Raw genomic sequence first — 20,461 nt, forward strand, 5'->3', positions numbered from 1 at the left:
TCCTCCAGTGAGGGTGTTTGGCTCCTTTGTCAAAGATGTGATGGCTGAGTGTGTCTGGCATTGTTTCTGCATCTTCTAATCTGTTCCACTGGTCCTCAAGTCTGTTTCTTTGCCAGTACCATGCTGTTTTTATCACAGTAGATGTGTAGTATAGTTGCAGGTTGGGGGTTGTGATACCCCCTGCCATGTCTCTGTTACCTAGAATTGCTTTTGCTATTCTGGGTCTCTTCTTGTTCCAAATGAATTTTGGGATTGTTTTCTCAAGGTCCATGAAGTATGCTGCTGGGATCTCAACAGAAATTGCATTGAATCTATATAGCAGTTTTGGAAGTATGGCCATTTTTCACTATATTAATCCTTCCTACCCAGGAGCAGGGGATGTCTGTCCGTTTTCTGATATCATCTTCAATCTCTCTTTTCAGAGTGCCATAGTTTTCAGAGAAGAGCTCTTTGATTTCATTAATTAGTTTGATTCCTAGGTATTTCAGTTTTTTGGATGCTACTGCGAAAGGAATTATTTGCCCTATTTCTCTCTGTAAGTCTGTCATTTGTGTAGAAGAAAGCTATTGATTTTTGTGTGTTGACCTTGTAACCAGCCACTTGACTGAATTTGGTTATTAAGTCTAGAAGACTTTTGGTGGAGTTCTCAGGGTCTTCTATATAGAGTATCTTGTCATCTGCAAATAATGACAATTTGACTTCTTTATTTCCTATCTTTATTCCTTTTATTTCTTTCTCTTGTTTAAGTGCTGTGGCTAATGTTTCCAGAACTATATTGAAGAAGAGTGGTGATAGTGGACATCCTTGTCTTGTTCCTGATTTTAGTGTGAAGGATTTTAGTTTTTGAGCATTTAGTATGACATTGCCAGTTGGTTTTTCATAGATGGCTTTTACCAGTTTGAGGTAGAGACAATCTATTCCAATTTTTTTAGGGTTTTCATCATAAATGCATGTTGGATTTTGTCAAATGCTTTTTCTGCATCTATGGAGATAATCATATGGTTTTTGTCCTTGGCTCTATTGATATAGTGTATTACATTGATTGATTTGCGTATGTTGAAACATCCCTGCATCCCTGGGATGAATCCCACTTGATAGGGGGTATGATCTTCTTCATGATGTTCTGCATTCTATTTGACAGTACCTTATTAAGGATTTTTGCATCTATGTTCATTAGTGAGATTGGCCTATAGTTCTCCTTTTCAGTTGGGTCTTTCTCTGCTTTGGGGATCAAGGTGATGCTTGATTCCAGGAATGAATTTGGGAGTATTGCTTCCCTTTCAATTTCATTGAAGAGTTTAAACAGTAGTGGCAGCAGTTCCTTTCTAAATGTCTTGTAGAATTCAGCAGTGAAGCCATCAGGGCCTGGGCTTTTCTTAGTTGATAAGTTTTTAATTACATTTTCAATTTCATTGGTTGATATTGGGTTGTTCAGAATTTGTATGTCTTCTTCGTTCAACTTTGGTAATTCATATGTATCTAGGAATCTGTCCATTTCTTCTGTGTTGTCTATCTTATTGGCATATAGGTTCTGGAAGTAGGTATTGATGATCCTCTGGATATCTGCTGGGTCTGTTGTAATTTCACCCTTTTCCTTCCTAATTGCATGGATTTGGGCCTTTTATTTCCTTTTTCTGACAAGGTTGGCTAAAGGTTTGTCAATTTTGTTGATTCTTTTGAAGAACCAACTCTTGGCTTCATTGATTTTTTTTGTGTCATTCTCTTAGTCTGCATTGAATTGATTTCTCCTCTGATCTTTACAATTTCCTCCCTTGTATGTGCTCTGGGGTTGTCCTGCTCTTCTTTTTCTAGAAGCTTGAGGTTCAGCATCAGGTTGTTTAATTGGGCTCCTTCTGTTTTCCTAATATGTGTATTCACTGCTATGAATTTCCCTCATAAGACTGCTTTCATTATGTCCCATAGATTCTGATATGTTTTATTGTCATTGTCATTTAATTGAAGGAACTGTCTGATTTCTTCTTTAATTTTATCTGTGACCCATTGGTTATTGAGAAGTGTGTTGTTCAATTTCCACGTGTTTATGAAATTTTTCGAGTTTCTTTGGCTATGGATCTGCAATTTCATTGCACTATGGTCTGATAATATACAGGGGATAACTTCAATTCCTTTGCACTTACTTAAACATGTTCTATGTGTGAGTATGTGGTCTACTTTGGAGAATGTCCCATGTGCAGCTGAGAAGAATATGTATTCTGATTTTGTGGGGTGGAAGACTCTGTAAACATCTGTTAAGTTCATTTGTTCAAGAGTTCAATTGAGTTCTAGTATTTCATTACTTAGTTTTAGTCTAGTTGATCTATCTATTTGTGACAGTGGGGTGTTGAGGTCCCCCACTCCAATTGTATTAGTGCATATATGACTTTTCATGTCCATTAGTGTTTGTTTTATATAGTTGGGTGCACTAGTGTTTGGTGCATAGATATTTATGATTTTCATCTCTTCCTCTTGGATTCTTCCCTTTACAAGGATGTAGTGTCCTTCTTCATCTCTCTTAATCAGTGTTGGTTTGAAATCTACTTGATCTGCAAAGAGGATAGCTACTCCTGCTTTTTTTCGGGTTCCTGTCACATGGAGTATTGTTTTCCACCATTTAACTTTCAGTCTGTGAGTTTCCTTTTGAATGAAGTGTGTTTCTTTTATGCAGCATATTGTTGGATTTTGCTTCTTGACCCATTCTGCCAGTCTATTTCTTTTGATTGGTGAATTGAGACCATTAACATTGATGGTTATAACTGAAATGTATTGACTTGTCATTGCCGTGACTTTTTCTTTTTTTTGGGTTCTCCCCCTTTACATTTAATTTCTTGTCATGCCAGATGGGTTCATTCTGCTTTGCTTCCTGGGGCTATGATCCTCAATGTCGGTTCCCAGGATATTTTGTAATATTCTTTGGAGTGCTGGTTTGGTATTCATGAAGTTCCTAAGGTGCTCTTTGTCATGAAAGTATCTTATTTCTCCATCCATTCTGAAAGATAGTTTTTCAGAGTACATCAATCTGGGTTGGAGGCTGTTTTCTTTTAGGGCTTGGAATATGTCACTCCAAGCTCTTCTTGACTTGATGGTTTGTGTTGAGAAGTCTGTTGTGATTCTGATGGGCTTTCCTTTGTATGTGATTTGTTTCTTTTTTCTAACTGCTTGTAGAACTTTGTTCTTCTGTTGTGTTTCTGGAATCTTAACAATTATATGCCTATGTGTAGATTTTTTTTTATCAAGGCTATTTGGAGTCCTATATGCCTCACTTATCTGTATGTCAAGTTCTTTTCCCCTGCTTGGGGAGTTTTCTGCCATTATTTCTGTGAAGAGATTTTTTATGTCATGTGCACTGTCTCCTTTTTCTTCATTGTGCCCAATCAGTCTTTTGTTATTCTTCTTTGCATCATCTACCAGCTGCTGGATTGACTTCTCATGTTCCCTTACAATTTTGAAGCAATTTTTCTTTTCCTGGTCACTAATTGCAATCTTATCTTCTGTATCTGAAATTCTGTCCTCACATTGGCTCATTCTGCTGTGTAGACTTTCAATGGAGTTTTTCATTTCCTGGAAATCTGTTTGCATCTGTTTTATGGATTCTATTTGTTTCCTATTTTAGGATTTCATCATGTTCCTGAGCTCCTCTCTAGATTTATTAATCATGCCTTGCACTAGGGCCACAATTTCTCCTGTTATCTGAGAAATTATTTCTGATTTTGTTTTTTCCAGATCCCCTTTTGTTGCCAGTTCAGTGGGTCCAGATGGTTGAATATCAGAGTGTTCCATCTCATTTCCCTTTGGGGTTGCTGTAGGTGATCTGGAAGTCTGGTTTTGAGACTTATTTACGTGTTTTCTCATTTTGACTTGGGCAGGGGCCTGTTAGCGCCTGCATGGATTACCTCCTCTGAGCTGGGAGAGGTGGCACAGGGGCCGGGAGCAGCAGTAGGGATGGTGACCCTAAAGCCCTTTCCTTTGGGCTGGGAGCAGCTGGAGAAATGGTGACCGGGAAGTCCCTTCCTCTGGACCAGGGGCAGTGGGACGATGGCTCAGAAACCCCTATATCTGGGCCAGGAACAGCGGGACTCAGTACCTTGGTCTGGTGTTCTGGTATCCTCTGCATCTTTGTTGTGTGAAACCAGGTGGCTGCCTGTCTGCAGTGGGGTGATTCGGTGTCTTCCGCGTGACTCAGGACCTCCGTAGGGCGTTCACAGACCTTCCTGTGTGCAGCGGGCTGATTCCGAGTATTCCGGGCGACTGGGCCCTCGGTAGGGCGTGCAGAGACCTGCCTGTCTGCAGTGGGATGATTCGGCATGACTGGGGACCTCGGTAGGGCATGGGCAGAGCTTCCTGTCTGCAATGGGGTGATTCGGCTTGTTCCATGCGACTCGGGACCTCCGGGACCTTGCACTTTCGATGCAGGCACCAGAACAACTGAGCTAAATCCCCAGCCCTGAAAATTTTAATATTAGTCCTCTGTCTGAGGAATATCTAGCACTTCCTATTCTATAGGTTGTCTCTCCCTTCTATTAGTTATTACCTTTGCTGTGCAGAAGCTTTTAATTTGATATAGTCTCATTTGTTGATTGTTGATGTTATTTCATGTGTCATTGGAGTTCTGTTCAGAAAGCCCTTGCCATACCTATATTTTTAAGAGGTTTACCAATTTTTAATTCCAACAGATTCAGTGTCTCTGCTTTTATATATATCTTTATTACATTTTGATTTTAGTGCAGAATGAGAGATATAGCTCTAGATTCATTATTCCACACATGGATAACCAGTTCTCTCAGCACCATTTATTAAAGAAGCTATCTTTTCTTTAACATAGAATAGTTTTGTAACATAAATTAAAATCTGGGATTGTGATGCCTTCCTTTTTCCTCTTATTGCCCAGGATTGCTTTTGCTATTCTCAGTCTCTTCTTGTTTCATATAAATTTTACATTTTTTCTAGTTTTGTGAAGAGTTATATTGATACTTTCTTGATATTGATATGTTAATTGGAATTACATTAACTCTATGTATCATTTTTTGTAATATGGCTACATTTTTTCTTTGAGGCAGAGTTTCACTATGTAGTTCAGGCTGAGCTTGAACTCACTATGTAGCCCAGGCTGGGCTCAAACTCTCAGTGATCCTCCTGCCTTGGCTTCCTGAATGCTGGGATAATAGGTGTGTGCCACCTTTCCTGGCTCAAAATATGACCATTTTGACAATATTGTTTCTGCCTATCTAGGAAAAGAGGATATTTTTCCAATTTCTGATATCCTCTTCAATCTCTTTTTCAGGGCACTATAATTTTGTTATAGAGGTCTTTCACTTCCTTGGTTAGGTTAATTCCTAGATATTTAATTTTTTTATCCTTTTATTTGTACATTTTAGGTGTACAATATAATGACATTTATCATTGGAAAGATGCACCTTTACATACTCTCTTAGTTCTTATTTTTCCCCCTTCCCCTGCCCTCCCTTCAACCCCTCCATCCCTCCCTATTTACAAAGACTTTGTTTCCATTTTTTCATTTTCTCATATTAATTCCATTCCCTTCTTTCCTTTCCCCTACCCCTCCCACTTCCCCTTCACCTTTGCCCCTTTTCTTCCTATTTCACATTATCTATTATACCTTTTATTCCTTATTTACACTTTCAGTTTCTCACACTAGAGAAACTATTTGGTATTTACACGTGTGTCCTATTTATTTCACTTAAGAGTATCCCCTCAATGTGCATCCATTTAGCAATAAATGTCTCTAATTTCTCATTTGTTATGGCCGAGTAGTACTCCATTTTATAAAAAACAAAAACAAACAAACAAACAAAAAAAACAGTTTCTTTACCCAGTCTCCAGTTGATGGGCATCTGGGCTGTTTCCAAGTTTTAGCTACTACAAACTGTGCTGCTATGAACATGGGTGCACATATATCACTGTGGTATGATTCTTTTAATTCTTTGGGGAAGATACCCAGCAGGGGAGTAGCTAGGTCAAATGGGACTTCTAGTCCTAGTTCTTTGAGGTATCTCCATACTGATTTTCACAGTGGTTGCACCAGTCTACACTCCCACCAGCAGTGGACCAGGGTTCCTCTTTCCCCACAGCCCTGCCAGCATTTGCTGTTGGTTGATTTCATGATAGCCTAGTCTACCTTTAAAATATATCACCAGTCCTCTATTTCATTGTATATCCTCTACAAATTTTATACATATCAGTTAAAACCAATTTTTAAATCATAAAACAAGTTATATCAAACCTTGCTTACAACTTGTTTTTATTGGCTTTTCACTACTATTATAATTTTAAAAATACAAAGTGGTCTTGGCCAGGGATTTAGTTCAGTGGCTCTGCATCTGTCTCATAAGCACAAGGTCCTGAGTTCAATCCCTGGTACAAAAAAAAAAAAAATGAAAAAAACCAAAGCACTCTGGTCTATAGATATAATGATTCTTGCCTCCCTCTGAAATCTAATATCATCCATGTCTCCCATTTACTAATTTCAGTCTCACCACACTGGCCTTCTATTTGTGGAAGACATGAAGTCCACTCTCGTATAAGAGCCTTTAAATCTACTATTTCTTTTGATTGGAAGACTGCTCCAGATATCCACCTGGCTAGTCCTATCATTTACTTTAATGCTTACTCCAATTTTATCTCATCAGTAAGACTTTCTCTGACCACTGAGTCCAAGGTAGTTTTCCTGTCCCCTCCCAGTCATTATCATAGTACTATACATCATTTTCTTCAAAGCACTTATCAACATCTGAAAATTTCATTTTTATGTTATTTTCATCCAACTTTTTCACTCCGTACTAAAAATAATCATGAGTGCAAACGTTTTGCCAATATTCATCACTTCTCCAATGTTGAATGTCATCATATTGTATACCTAAAATGTACCAATACAAATAATTTTTAAGAAAGTATTCACCACTACTATGATCCTGATGACTAGAACAGTACCTGGAATATAGGACATCAATAAATATTTACTAATCAAATCTCGTTTTGCCTGACATCTGAGCACTAGTTCTTAACCACAATGACAAACCAACCACTTCCTAAGGATACACTTGTTGACCCTCTGAGGAGAATTGAAGAAGCATTGAAAAATCTGCCAATAGCTCCACTGTATGAAAAATAAAGTTCCAGTTCCTTAATGTTTCTTTCAAGAGCGTTTGCATCACTTTTAGCTTCTTTCCATCTGACCTTTTCTTGCACCCTCCCTACCTGCTATATGCATTATGATAGAACACAAGATCAAAAACTCCCTATACTTCTCCACACCCTGCACTTCCCCATGACACCACCTTTCCCTCACCATTTGTACCTATAAAATATTAGCTAGACATTTCACCTCCACATTCAAACCATACCTCTTACCCTAATTTTTCCAGCTCTCCTTGCTGGTAATTAATTTCTCTCAACACAATTTCCCCCATGGCAATTTGTAGATCAAAAAACATTCATTACAGTGTGCTCCATAATAAAGTTATCTGTGTCTGTCTTTGCCTCCAGATTGCTATCTCAATTTTGTTATTTTCTTTCATGTTGTTTTTCATATAGATTCTAGAATATAATATCTACTTAAATGATGAACTGATTTAAATATGTGTGAGTTCTCCCAATTCTGGGCAGGAAGCATCATACTTTTCAACTTGAAATTATACTACAAAGCATAAAAACAGCATAGTACTGGGGAAAAAAACAGGCCTAGTGATCAATGGAACAGATTAGAAGATACAGAAACAATTCCAAACACACCCAGACACCTTACCATTGACAAAAGGGCCAACTATCTTTATTAGAAGAAAGCCTCTTTAATAAATGGTGCTGGAAAATCTGGCTTTCCACATGCCAAAGAGTAAACTACACTCATATCTCTCTCCATGCACTAAACTAAAATTGAAATGGATCAAATATCTAAATATTAAAGTAGAGCCACTGATATACACTGTTGCATTGTATTATTTTTTTAACCTGTTACTTTTTGGGGGGGCAGAATCTCACCTTATAGCCCAGATTGACTTGGAATCCTTCTGCCTCAGCCTTCTACATACTGGCTTTACAGGCATGTGCCACCACACTCAGCTTACTTGTTGCATTTTAATTGTTTTTAATTTATTTGACTTGGGTATCTAACTTTTCCCTAGTCTTTAGGTGGTGAAGTCTTCTATTTCTTTAAGGTTTTTCTTGGCCCTTTCTGTTGTCAGTACTGCTCCCCTACTTTGTACTCCCTATTATTTCTGCTTTACATTCAAAATGTTGCTGAACATATAATGAGTGTATTCTATATTTTAAAATGAAGAATAGTTGACTAAACAAACATGTAGATTTTTTAAAAAGTATTCTCACTAAGTTTAATCTGAGAAGTTGAAAATAAATTACATGAGGGGCAGCCCACTTTCTGCTCCCCCTTCTGTCTCTCTTAGGCAGAAGCTTTCTTTCTCTCAATAAATTTTTCCTACTCTTAACCTCTATTCCTAGAATTCATTCTTCGATTTTAGAGAACACAAACTCATGTTTTGGATATCTAGTAGGTTTGGGAGTCATATCTGTTCCCCCTATATAATTTTGGAGTTCTTCCACTGAGATTACTGGTCAGAGGTAAGAGTTTTCTTTAATAGGTTCTAACTTTGGTCTTTTTGCTTCATAGATTGTTCCTTTTCATTTCATAGGCTCTGGATATTTGTTTCATAGATTCTGGTTTTTGTTTCATAAATTTTGACCTTTGTTTCAGCTTTTGTTTCAAAAGTGACTTCATTTTAAATTGTGTGTTTTAAATGTTTGCATTTCTTGGTTTTCTTATGCATTGTAATTTGTTAAAAATACATTTTATTCTTGTTTTGTATATGTTGCATTTGGACTTAGTTGCTTACAAATGTTGTAAAATGGGTCTCATAAAATTGGCTCAGATAAAGACAGTTCAGGCTTTTATCTGTCCATTATAGAATGCCAAACAGTGGTTATTCTGCCAGGTAATAATTGCTTTTAGGGAAGCTTCCACTCTCAAAGCAGAGGACAGGTTTCTCCAGTTGCCCTTTGGTGAATCCCCACTCCCATTGACACCAACGGTGGGTGAAATGTTGACCAGGTAGGCAATTGTGTTCCTTTCAGAGACAGATCTCTGATTGCATGGAATTACCAGAAACTGGGGTGAAAACTGAGGGGTCATGGCCAGGGCTACTCTCTGGTGGATACTCAAAGGTCCCTCAGAAGAAACTAGCTCCCAACAGCCCATCTGGGTAATCAGCAGAAAATCTCCACATCTTGTCCCTATCTGGACTCCTCAGTGAGGTGAAAGGGGAACTCTGTCAGTGATCATCAGATATCCTCTGTCTCAAAGTAATCTGAAATGATGCCATCAGAGCCCTTTCTTAAGCCTCTATTAAGAGTTGAGCTACAGGTTTGGACTGCTTTCTCTGCTACTAGTAAGACAGACCTATAGACAAATGTAAAAACATCAAATCTTTGATAGATTAAAAACTACCTGAACCTTCTCTCCCCCTCCAAGGCATGGTCTTCATCATTTATGTGTGTAGGGGAGAAAAATGCCATTTCTGATAGGTTATGGACTTTGAAACATTGACTGTGGACTTATAAAATGCTGTATGGTAATTTTTTGGGATGTTTAACCAGATTGAGCTTTATTTGGGCTTTTTCTCTCTGCTAGTGACTTTAAAACTCCACTTAAACTTTTCTCCAACTTATTGGTAGTTCATTTGAGAATGACTTGTAGTCAGACCGCTCCTCCTTCCAGAAAGTCAGACTGAGGCAACTCAAAACAACTGTTTTGTCTTACACTAGGGAAAATAACAATCAGTAACTTGCATTTGTGTTTTTACATACTAAATAGAATGTGGGACTATTTGATGTTTCTCTACATGTGGTGTGCCTACCTCCTAAAGCCAAGTACACAAAGGAAAGTACTATGATGCTATCTCACAATTAGAATTATACTGTAAAATAGAGAAAATGGTCAAAATCATCTTAAATTGAGATTTTTCTTTACACTAAGAAGTAATTCTTGCTTGTTTTCAAATATAAATGTGGGCCATAGAAAAATGAGACACCTCACCCTTAAGGCATTCAGTACCTCTAAGCCTAAGTCTACTCCTTACCCTAACCACCAGGTGCTGAGGAATTTCTAGACCAGCTATAATTAATTTCCATGAGGCTATATCCATCCTTAACTAAGTTGTTGATGTCCCTCAAAGACAATATCCCTTGCAGGAAGTAAATGGCAAATATGGGACTACCTGTGTTCCTGTGTCTTTTTCTCTCAGTAATCTTAGACAAATCAAATGAGATTTAAAAGTTTTCAGATGACCCTGATATGTACACTGAGGTCTTTAGAGGACTTACTCAGACCTATGGACTAGATTAAAAAGATGTAATTTTGCTCTTAAATCAAACATTGATTTCTAATGAGAGACAAGTAGTATTACAAGCTGCTACCACATATAGAGACAGAAATTTTAATTTTGGATGCTCAAAAAGACAGGCAGCCAGGGGAACAACTGGTTTCTACTGGAACACAAGCAGTTCCTGTACAAGACCCCCACTGGTCTGCCAATCAGATAAGAGATTAAATAAAAGACATTTTCAGACATGTATTCTTAAAGGTCTAAAAAACATGAGAACTAAGTCCTTCAATTATTTTAAATTGTCAACTACTTATCAGGAAAAACAGGACATCCCTACATCCTGATTTGATAAAAGAAAGTACTATAGTTTTTCCCAAGTGACAGTCTTGCAATATGTAGATGGTATGCTGTTATGTCCCTCTTCAGAAGAGCTTTCTATCCAAGACGTCTGCTCTGCTGAATTTTCTAACAGACAGGGGTTATAATATTTCTAGATCTAAGGCACAACTTTGCAGGCTTGAGGTAAAATATTTAGGCCTTATTATATCTATGGGAATCCAAAGACTGGGGGAAGAAAGAATTAAACCAACACTTTCCTTTCCACAGCCCAAGATTCTAAAACAGCTAAGGAGATTCCTGGAAATTACAGGCTTTTGTGCCCTTCAGATAACAGGATATAGTGAGATTTCATGACCCCTCTATTAGTTTATAGAAAAACCCAAGAGACAGATACCTGGGGACCTCATTCCCAGACCACACTCTAGAAGTTCAAACAAGCACTTCTAAGTGCCTAACTATAGGACACCATTTCAGTTTGTATGTTAACAAAAGGTGAGACATGGCTTTGGGAGTGTTTCTACAACATCAGGGAGCTGCTCAACAGCCTGTAGGGTATTTCAATTATAAATTAGATATTATAGATTCAGAGTAACTCATTAAAAGGATAAGCTCTAAACAATGTAATTAGAACACTCATTCTCTTTCAAGAGGCAAAAAGCAGCCATTTGGGTTCTTTGCTTATTGGTTTGATTTTTCTGCTTGGCAATGCAGTGGGAGGCAATCATAGCTTTTGTCTCTGGAGACATGTTTTCCTAAGGATCACAGATCCACTCTGGAAAAGCTCCTGATCTTAATTGTCCTTCTACACCTGAGATGGTTAAGATTTAGTTCTTGTGCCATACTTAAAGGCACTCTTCTGTCCCTTCTCTACTGCCCTGCTCCTGAGAAATAATGCAGTTTGATTCAAGGTACTACCCTTTTCTGTGGCTGCTGGATTTCAAGACAAAGCTTCCAGAATGGTGAGTTTCCCCTCCCTAGAATCCTTCCAGAGTAAATCTGACCTTCATTTATCACTGGGCCATATAGAAAACTGGTCTAGGTTTGATCCTGAAACTTTCAAAAGATAAATGTAAAAGTTTTAGTTCAATTTATCTGGCTTTCAGCCCTCAGGAAAAATTAGAAAATGGTAAGAACAGCTAACCTGGCTCTGGCCCCTTCCTTGAACCTCTAGTCAGCTGCCACTGGCACTAGATGAGATAAAGTCTAAGGGGCACCTTAGACTGGGCACAGAACAAGATAGACAGGGATACCTTCCTTCCCTTTGTTACTTTTCAAAATGGAAAAAACTGTCATAGGTAGACATCTACAGCACAGTAGGTTGGAGTGTTGGCAGGTCTTCTTCCCTCACTGTTTAAAATTCATACTTAGCTCCAAAGAGTGTCACCTAGTCTCTTCTACATGCAAACCTGGCCTGGGCAGACCCCCACTGGAGATAGCTAAAATTACCTTTAATGGTCTGTCCCTTTAGAGGGAACAATTACATGTGGCTATCAAACAACTATGGTTATCAAAACAACCTTGAGAAGCCTGTGTAGCTGGGTATTCCAATCAGATAAACTATCAGCTTAGGGCCCATCTTAAAATGGTCTTTGCTTTCACAGGTGTAAAAGATTTTTATTCTTCTTGATTCTTATTACATCTATGTTAATTGATCTACAAAGTCCTGACTAGTCTTTTTTATAATTATAAACTTAAAAATTATAAAAGTTATTATAATTCAACTTGGCCAAATACATCTGAGTACACTCTAGTTTATAAACAAGTTGTCTTACATGTGTGTTTGTCTGTCTGTTCAATTTGTTACAATACATACAGTTGTTGTGTTTGAGCCTTTTACTTATTGCATTTTGGATTTTTTAAGATGTTTGCCTGTAACTATAGATAAATGTCACTAAAGGCATGCTTCTCCCAGGTTTCCAGATTATCCAAATAACATCAACTAGTTTTACAAATACAGTACATATTGTTGTCTATATATAATAACTCAGGAATGTTTCATTGGTAATTGTTATGATCTGGCTCTCACAGGTCATCTAAAAATTTGTTAAGATAATAATAAAGACCCTTGGGATTAAAAAAAACTACTGGACAGGACTCCCCTTTGTAAATAAAGGAATGGCTGCCTGGAAAATAATTTATTCCAGCCTTTGTTCACAAAGGGGACCTCAATAATTTCCATAGCCTTGTAAAAAAATACATTGCTAACCATATTATTGTGATATGTATACATTGGTCATGGTCTAAGTTTTCTGTGGGAAAACAAGGTTTTATTTAAAATGTTCTTGGTACAAAACCAAATTAAATGACAAGGAGTTTCATATAACTGATATTCATTGTTATTTCATGGTATACTAAATATCATTCATGCCTTCTGAGTATACAGGTCTTCTAAGATATTGTTTATGGTAATGATCTTTGACTCAGATATCTGCCTTTCTCTTACACTCCAGCTACTTGTGATAAGAGGTACATGTCAAGCCAGCATGAAAAAACCAGTCAAATAGTTTTCTTAAAAACTTATGTGATGTATGTTATATGTGTCACCACACTTAGGGATGTTCAGTCACCAAACATTTAAAACAATGTCACCCACTAAAATTAGAGGCTAAACATTATAAACTCCTAAGGTACATTTATAGGCCAATATATATATTCTCTTTAGATGGCATCCTACTAAAGGATAACAAATAAGAGTTTTTCTTTATGTCATTTAATGTCTTGAAATCAGATAGAGGTGTTTAACTGAAAAACTATTCCATACTAAGATGAACATGTAAGTGTTACAAAGATGTCATCATGATTGTCATGCTAAAATACTAGTGTGGTTCTTGATCTTAAGTTCTTCTATATAATGTATAACTGTTGTCTGTTAACATTCTGCAGAGATTCAATTCAACTACTAAAATGACCATGGTTGATAAAATATATTTTAAAAGTGCTTAATGTCTAGATAAATTTATAAAAGTTAAACTCACTGCTGCTACTAAAATACTTATGTCACTGATCTCTTCTGGGTGTTCAACAACTGAAGTTTGGAGACCAAAACTAGAAAGGTAACTGGACTATGAGGACAGCCAATATTTTGGCCCTTGTCCCTCAGGGTCAACAAAGATCCAGGTCACAAAGGAACCTTTCCTACAGGATCCTACATCTTTGGTAAGTCAATCAACTGCCTGAGCAGGGAGATTGCTGGGCACCAGAGGACAAATGTACCATGTGCCACAGGAGGGTCACAAAAAGGGAAAAATCTCCCATGCTTTCACTGAAAGCAACATGGTCAAACAAGGCTGTGACCCATCCTGATGGCTGATACTGACAGAGGACCTGAGAGGCTCTATGCATGATTCCAAAGTAATGCCTGAGGAGACTTAACTGACCTAGATAGAGAGCAAGAAGTTCATACTGATTTGACATGGTGTCTATGGCCATACCACCCTGAACGTGCCCAATCTCATCTGATTTGACACAGTTCTCACTTTAACTTGGTTTTAAACACCCAACAGAAAAAAGTAACTAAAATAGATATAAAATAAAGCTAGATATAAAAAGGGGCTCCAGTCACTGACCCCTTCTGGCAGTTTCTAGCTACACCAGTAGCTGACCACAGTTATGGATCAGAAAAAAAATATGGCAAAATCAAGAGCCAGCAGGTTACAATCACTATTTCAATTTCTAAGTGTGACTTTCTTCCACACCTGCCCTTCTATTCTAGTGTGCTCATGCTTAGATTATACATGCTCTAATTTCTTAAAAGTTTTGTTTATTCTTTAATAGAGGCTGCCAAACTCCAAACAGTCATACAAATGAAACCAATGACAAATGTACTAGAATTCTTTTACCAGAATCCACCAGATTGACCTTGTAAACAGCTCATAACTGCTAAACTATACAACACAACTACTATTTTGGGATTCTGAGTCCCCTGGATGTTCTCCTTATACTCTTTGTAGGAGGCTATTACTAGTTCCTCCCAGTGGAAACCCTTGTTGGCTATATTCATAGCAATCCTGCTGACCTTATAATTTCCCATATATTCTTTTAGTATAAGTGCTGCCAAAGTGAGCACAATTTCTCATATATTCTTAACTGTTTCTTTGGCTTTTGTAGCCTCCAGACTCAAAGCTATATGGCTACCAAGATTACAATGCCTGGCACCTATTGAGGGCCTTTAGATAGACTCTATAGTGTAATGAACTGCTGATCACAACTACGACCCTCTTCAGCTGGAAGTAGCCAGAATGGTCTTCACTCTTTGCCCCCTCACAGCAGTTAGGGGTATTTCTTCAGAAAGGGGAATATTATAGGTAGGTAAGTTAATTAGATATCTTGTTGACAGGTAGACAGGGCCTCCCTTAAGGCGCCAGCCCTCCAGGAGCCAACACAGCAATGAACCAACATGGAGAACAATTGAGGCACATTCACTGGTTAGCATTATAAAAAGAAAAAGAAGTACTACTTCCCCTAGAGATAGATAGCAGTGATTGATATTCTAAATGGGAAATTCCTTGTATATGACTTGTTTTCCCTTTTGATTCCCATTTAATCAATATTACCTGGCTGACTGTACTTGTAATCTTATTGGTTGGTCATGGTTTTGTCCCACCTCATGCCCACCTTGTAAATTTCCATTGGGTCTTATAGTTTTGTCGCACTTTGTACCCACCTAACCACATGGCTTTGCTGTATAAAACATCTTTGAAAAGTGGGGTGGGTGGGCAACACACTTTCCATTCCCCTTCTGTCTCTCTTGGGCAGAAGCTTTCTTTCTGTCAATAAATTTTTCCTACTCTTAAAAAAATAAAATTAAATAAATAAATAAATGGAATGAAAGTAGTCCAACTGGGTTTTCCCTTTCTCTGTTTCTAGTGGAACAGTGGCCAGCTGGTGTGATAGTGAAGTTTAATTGATTTGAGTGGGTCATGAAGGCATGGCTTGGGTATTATATCAGGTCCTTTGCATTTTCCTGTTTGGCACTGCTCCCCTCCTCTACTTCCCCACCTCAATGAAATGAGCTGCTTTGTTCCAACCACACCTTTCTGCTGTGATGTTCCTACCTTAGAGCCAGTCAAGCAAGAACTAAATCCTCTGACACTGTACACCAAATTAAAACCTCTATTTAAGTCATAGTTGTTGGGTATTGTGTCCTAGGGACAAGAAAAGTGACTAATATACCTGGGAGGTCATAGTAGTAGGTTTGAGCTGCTGACCAGAGGCAGAAACAGGAAATCAGAGTTCTTTGAGTTATGATTTCTGGAAGAAAATATATAAGGAGCTTTAAAAGCAAAGATAGGATCAAGCAGACAAAGCATAGTAAGGACATTACTTGCTCTCCTCTCAAAAAAAAAAAAAAACTCCCATGTTCAACAAAACAAACATGATCAGCTTTGGGATAAAAATGCACAAATAGATTTTTCCTTAGCAATCTTCTTTAAGATACTAGGGAAGATTTTAAAATGGCTATGTCTCAAGAGTAACCATTTGTCAAGCAAATAACAAAAAAAGATGGTGTTTATGAATTTTGTACATATCCTTAGAAGGAAAGATGACTGTCAAAATATTAGAGTGCTAAATATTTAGTGGTTAATTAGGAGAGTGCAGTGGCCATGCTTATTTGTTTTTTTAAACATATAATTTAGTCTGGGCAGGCATCAATATTTAAGACCTCTCTTTTTTTTTTTTCTTTTATTGGTACAGTTTAGGTATACAATACATTTACATTTATCCTTGGGTGCTTGTACCTGTACATGATGTATCTTAGTTCTTATTTTTTCCCCATTGCCTGTGTGCCCTTCACCCCCTCCACCCTTCCCTATTTACATAAATTTTGTTTCAATTTTTTTTCTTTTTTCTTAATTTTTCCTTTCCCTTCTTTCCTTTCTCCTTCCTCTCCCACCACCCCTACACCTTTGGATCTTTTCCTATTTCAAATTATGAATTATTCATTTTAATTCTTATTTACACTTTCATTTTCTCGCACTAGAGAAACTATTCGGTATTTACACATATGTGTCCTATTTATTTCACTTAAGAGTATCGCCTCAATATGCATCCACTTAGCTATAAATAAGACATCTCTTTTAATGCTCAAGTTGGTATATGGCATATTCTAAAATAAGTCAGACCAAATGAATGTCTTCTTTGTTTTTTCCAAGTAAATATTTCCCAGAGACAGAACTCTGTCCTTGGTACTGCCCATTAACACACTAGTCTCCTTGAGTTTTTCTATAAACATAAGAGAGAGAAGACTGAAGAGGAGCAAAGATACATGAGACAAAATTTTTGCTGAAGAAATTAAACATTTATCCCCTTGAGGAAAATTATTGTCTCTTTGTTTGCTAAACTGTATGCTTGTTTGTTGTAGAAATACCTCTTCGGCCATTAAGCAATAAACAAAACAATAAACCAATTAAACAAAAACCAGGAATTGGAGAAGTGGCTCAATCTCATTAGACTACCTGGAACACTGATCAAGCTATAGTTAGGTGAGCCTGGGGCAAGCACCACCAAGATACCTAAATATATTCAGTAGAGTCTCCAGGGGAACTTTTCTTCATCCAGACTATAAAGCAAAGGAAGCAAAAGAATAATGAATAATGAACAATGTGGCATGTCAATTTTGTGATAGCTAAAGAAAGGAATTTTACCCTGGAAATCAAAAATAGAGTCTTGACAACTTAGTATAATTATATCATCAGCCAGCAACTGTAGAGAATATTCTTTGATTGAAGCAGGTCTTTAATATACCAGCAAGGTGATGAAAGAAGAAACTGTTAGTGGTACAGTAAATAACAGCAGAATTCAAAAAGGCCTGTCTTTTATGTTTTAAAAATAAAATTCCTCTTCTTAATGCAATCACTTCATGCAAGTAAGCTGAGATCTGTTTCTCTTTTCATACAATGAATAAATTGAGATTGCTTTTTAAAAAGTTCTGACATATTTTACTTCAATTCCAGGTTTATAATAGTTTATCATAATGGAATTCTATAACCTATAACTGACAACTAAATACATAGTTTAATACCCTACTCTTTTATTGATCTGCTATAAATGCTCACTTCTTGTAACATATTTCTCTGCATGGTAGAAAAGTTACTTTTTGTATGTAATATAAAAAAAAATCTTTAAAGGAAATACATTATAATTGTGGCTTTACAGAAAGTGTTATGTCCAGTCAAATATAACAAGTCAGGAATGGTATAAGCCACTGAACAAAAGATGTCAAGATTTGGGGGGGCAAGAAGAGACATATACAGACACACTCTTAGAAATACTGTCAAAGAATAGATTATATTTATATATTACAAAGCTAATGATATTCATAAGCATATTAAAATGTATCAAACTCTGTGAAGTTTCTTTGCAACTCTATGAAATAATATATTTAAAGATCCATGGCTTGTACATCTAACAGACTCTTGGAATTTCTGAATTCTAATAAGGAAAAATACTTGCTATCAGGCCAAGAAAGTAGAAGTTAAGGGTATAAGTTTCAAAGCAGTATTATTCAAAGCACAGTAAGAGGCACATTAGACTCAGAGTATTCAGTAGTAAAACTGACTATGTTTCATAACCCCAGATTCCAAGGTGTATGTGGCACTAATCGTTAATGTTGCATTGGTTAAGGTATTTTAGAGAAACAGAATCAATAGAAAAAATATATGTATATTTAAATATGAGAGAGAATTTATTAGGTAGACTTATAAAATCAAAGATGGTATACTTCACAATGGCAAATTGCCATCCTCTGAAAAGCCAGAGGATCTGGTAACTGCTCTGACCATGGACATAGAAATTGTAGAACAAGAGGGATCAAGGATACAGCACCAGTCCAAGGCTGAAGGCCTGGAAGCTCCCTGGATAGTCACTGTTATGAGTCTGTATTGGAAAGCTGGAGAAACTGGAATCTAATAGTCACAGGTGATGGCAGCAAAAGACATGCTTACTCAAACAGAACAGAGCTTTTCAAATTGTGTGTCAACTTCTTTCTTCTTTCCCTTTTATTCCATCAAGGCTGCGACCCTATTGGTTCATGCCACCCACAACCTGGGTGGTCTCCCCCCCCCCCCACCTTAGTTTGGGGCTTACAGCCAATCACCTCTGGAACCAACCCACAAATACACCTAGAACTGTGTTTTACTAACCCACTCAAGTTGACACATTATGGTTAATGGCCACAAATATTAATTTGATCAGATTGAGAAAAACCTAGGAAGTTAGTGAAGTGCAGAGCTAGATGAATCTGTGAGTGCCTTTCCAGAGACAATTGGCATGTGGGACAGCAAACCAATGGAGGAGACCCACCTTGAATGTGGGTGGCACTACCTGATACCATGTTTAGATGGAACAAAAACTGAAGGAGAAAGCCTGAAAGCACAGGCCCTTTAGCTTTCTCTCATGCCTTCTGCTTCCTTGTTGCCAGGAGGTGAGCAATTGCTTCATCATGCCCTTCCACCATGATGTTTCTGCCTTGCCACTGGTCAAAAAGCAATAGAGCCAGCTGACCATGAAATAGAACCTCTGAAATAATGAGCCACAATAAATATTTCCTCCTTTAGGCTGGACATGGTGGTGCATAACTGTAATCTCAGCACTCAGGATGCTGAGGCAGGAGGATCAGCACAAGTTCAAGGACAGCTTGGGCTACATAGTGAGTTCAAGGCCAGCCTGAACTACATACGAAGGCCCTGTCTCAAAATAAATAAATAAATAAATAAATAAATAAATAAATATTTCCTCCTTTAAGTTGTTATTTTCAAGTATTTTGTAACAGCAGTGCAAAACTAACACAGAATATTTGGAATTTCTCTTTAACACAATGCCCTTAGTTTATTCTATGGTCATTCATGTTTAAAATACACTGATTTATTTATTCATTCTGGGTTTTCTTAGTTATTCTTTTCATAGTTTAACAAATTTTTCTAATTTCTCTGTATGAAATGTTATTAACATTCTAAATTTATTCTTTGCAGGGCCAGGGATTTAGCTCAATGGTTCTGCTGCCTGCCTCACAAGCCCAAGGTCTGGAGTTCAATCCCCAGTACCAAAAAAACCCAAAAACTAAATTTATTCTTTGCCCTATTCCTATATGATTTTGGGGGTTAAAAAATAAACCTACTTTTTGGAAAAGGGCTTTGTATTCTCTGCAAACTCCAACGTCTATTGTCTATATTTATTTAAATAAAAGCTAAGTTAAAGTATTTTCAGTATTTCAATCAGAAGGGTTTACTGAGACATAAAGTGGTAAAGTAGTGATGCTGTTTTAAAATTTTTATTGGCACATATTATACAAAATTATGAGGTACCATGTGATATTTGAATACACATATACAATGTGTACACTATAGCTACAACTTCCTGGAGAACAGAAAGTGCTTACCTGTACCATGGATACATGGCAAAAAATTTTTCTTTAACTTTTTAATGATGATGACTATTAGCAAAAATGGAAAAGTAGACTTTAATATTTACTCAGTAGAGTTTCTGCTTAGCACATAAAATGAAACAAAAAGCAGTTATATCTTCTAATGTATCCTTTACAATCAATTGCAGAAGGTTCACAGTGTAATGGTTTACAATAACCTCCAAAATTTCCATATTTTTCTGGTGAATTTAATTATTAGTGTCTTTTAAACTCTATATGGACAATATTTATTAATTATAATGCTGCCTTCTGCTGAGCAAAACTGATCCACTGCACACTCTAGAGTAGGTAATCTTTGCAAGTAGGTCACTTATGCCTTCCAAGGTTTCCTTTTAGCACAATTAATAATGAT

Source organism: Heterocephalus glaber, unplaced genomic scaffold (assembly GCF_053883595.1).
Source record: "Heterocephalus glaber isolate CG9 unplaced genomic scaffold, H.glaber_assembly_v1.0 deba00001613, whole genome shotgun sequence".
Classification (NCBI taxonomy): Eukaryota; Metazoa; Chordata; class Mammalia; order Rodentia; family Bathyergidae; genus Heterocephalus; species Heterocephalus glaber.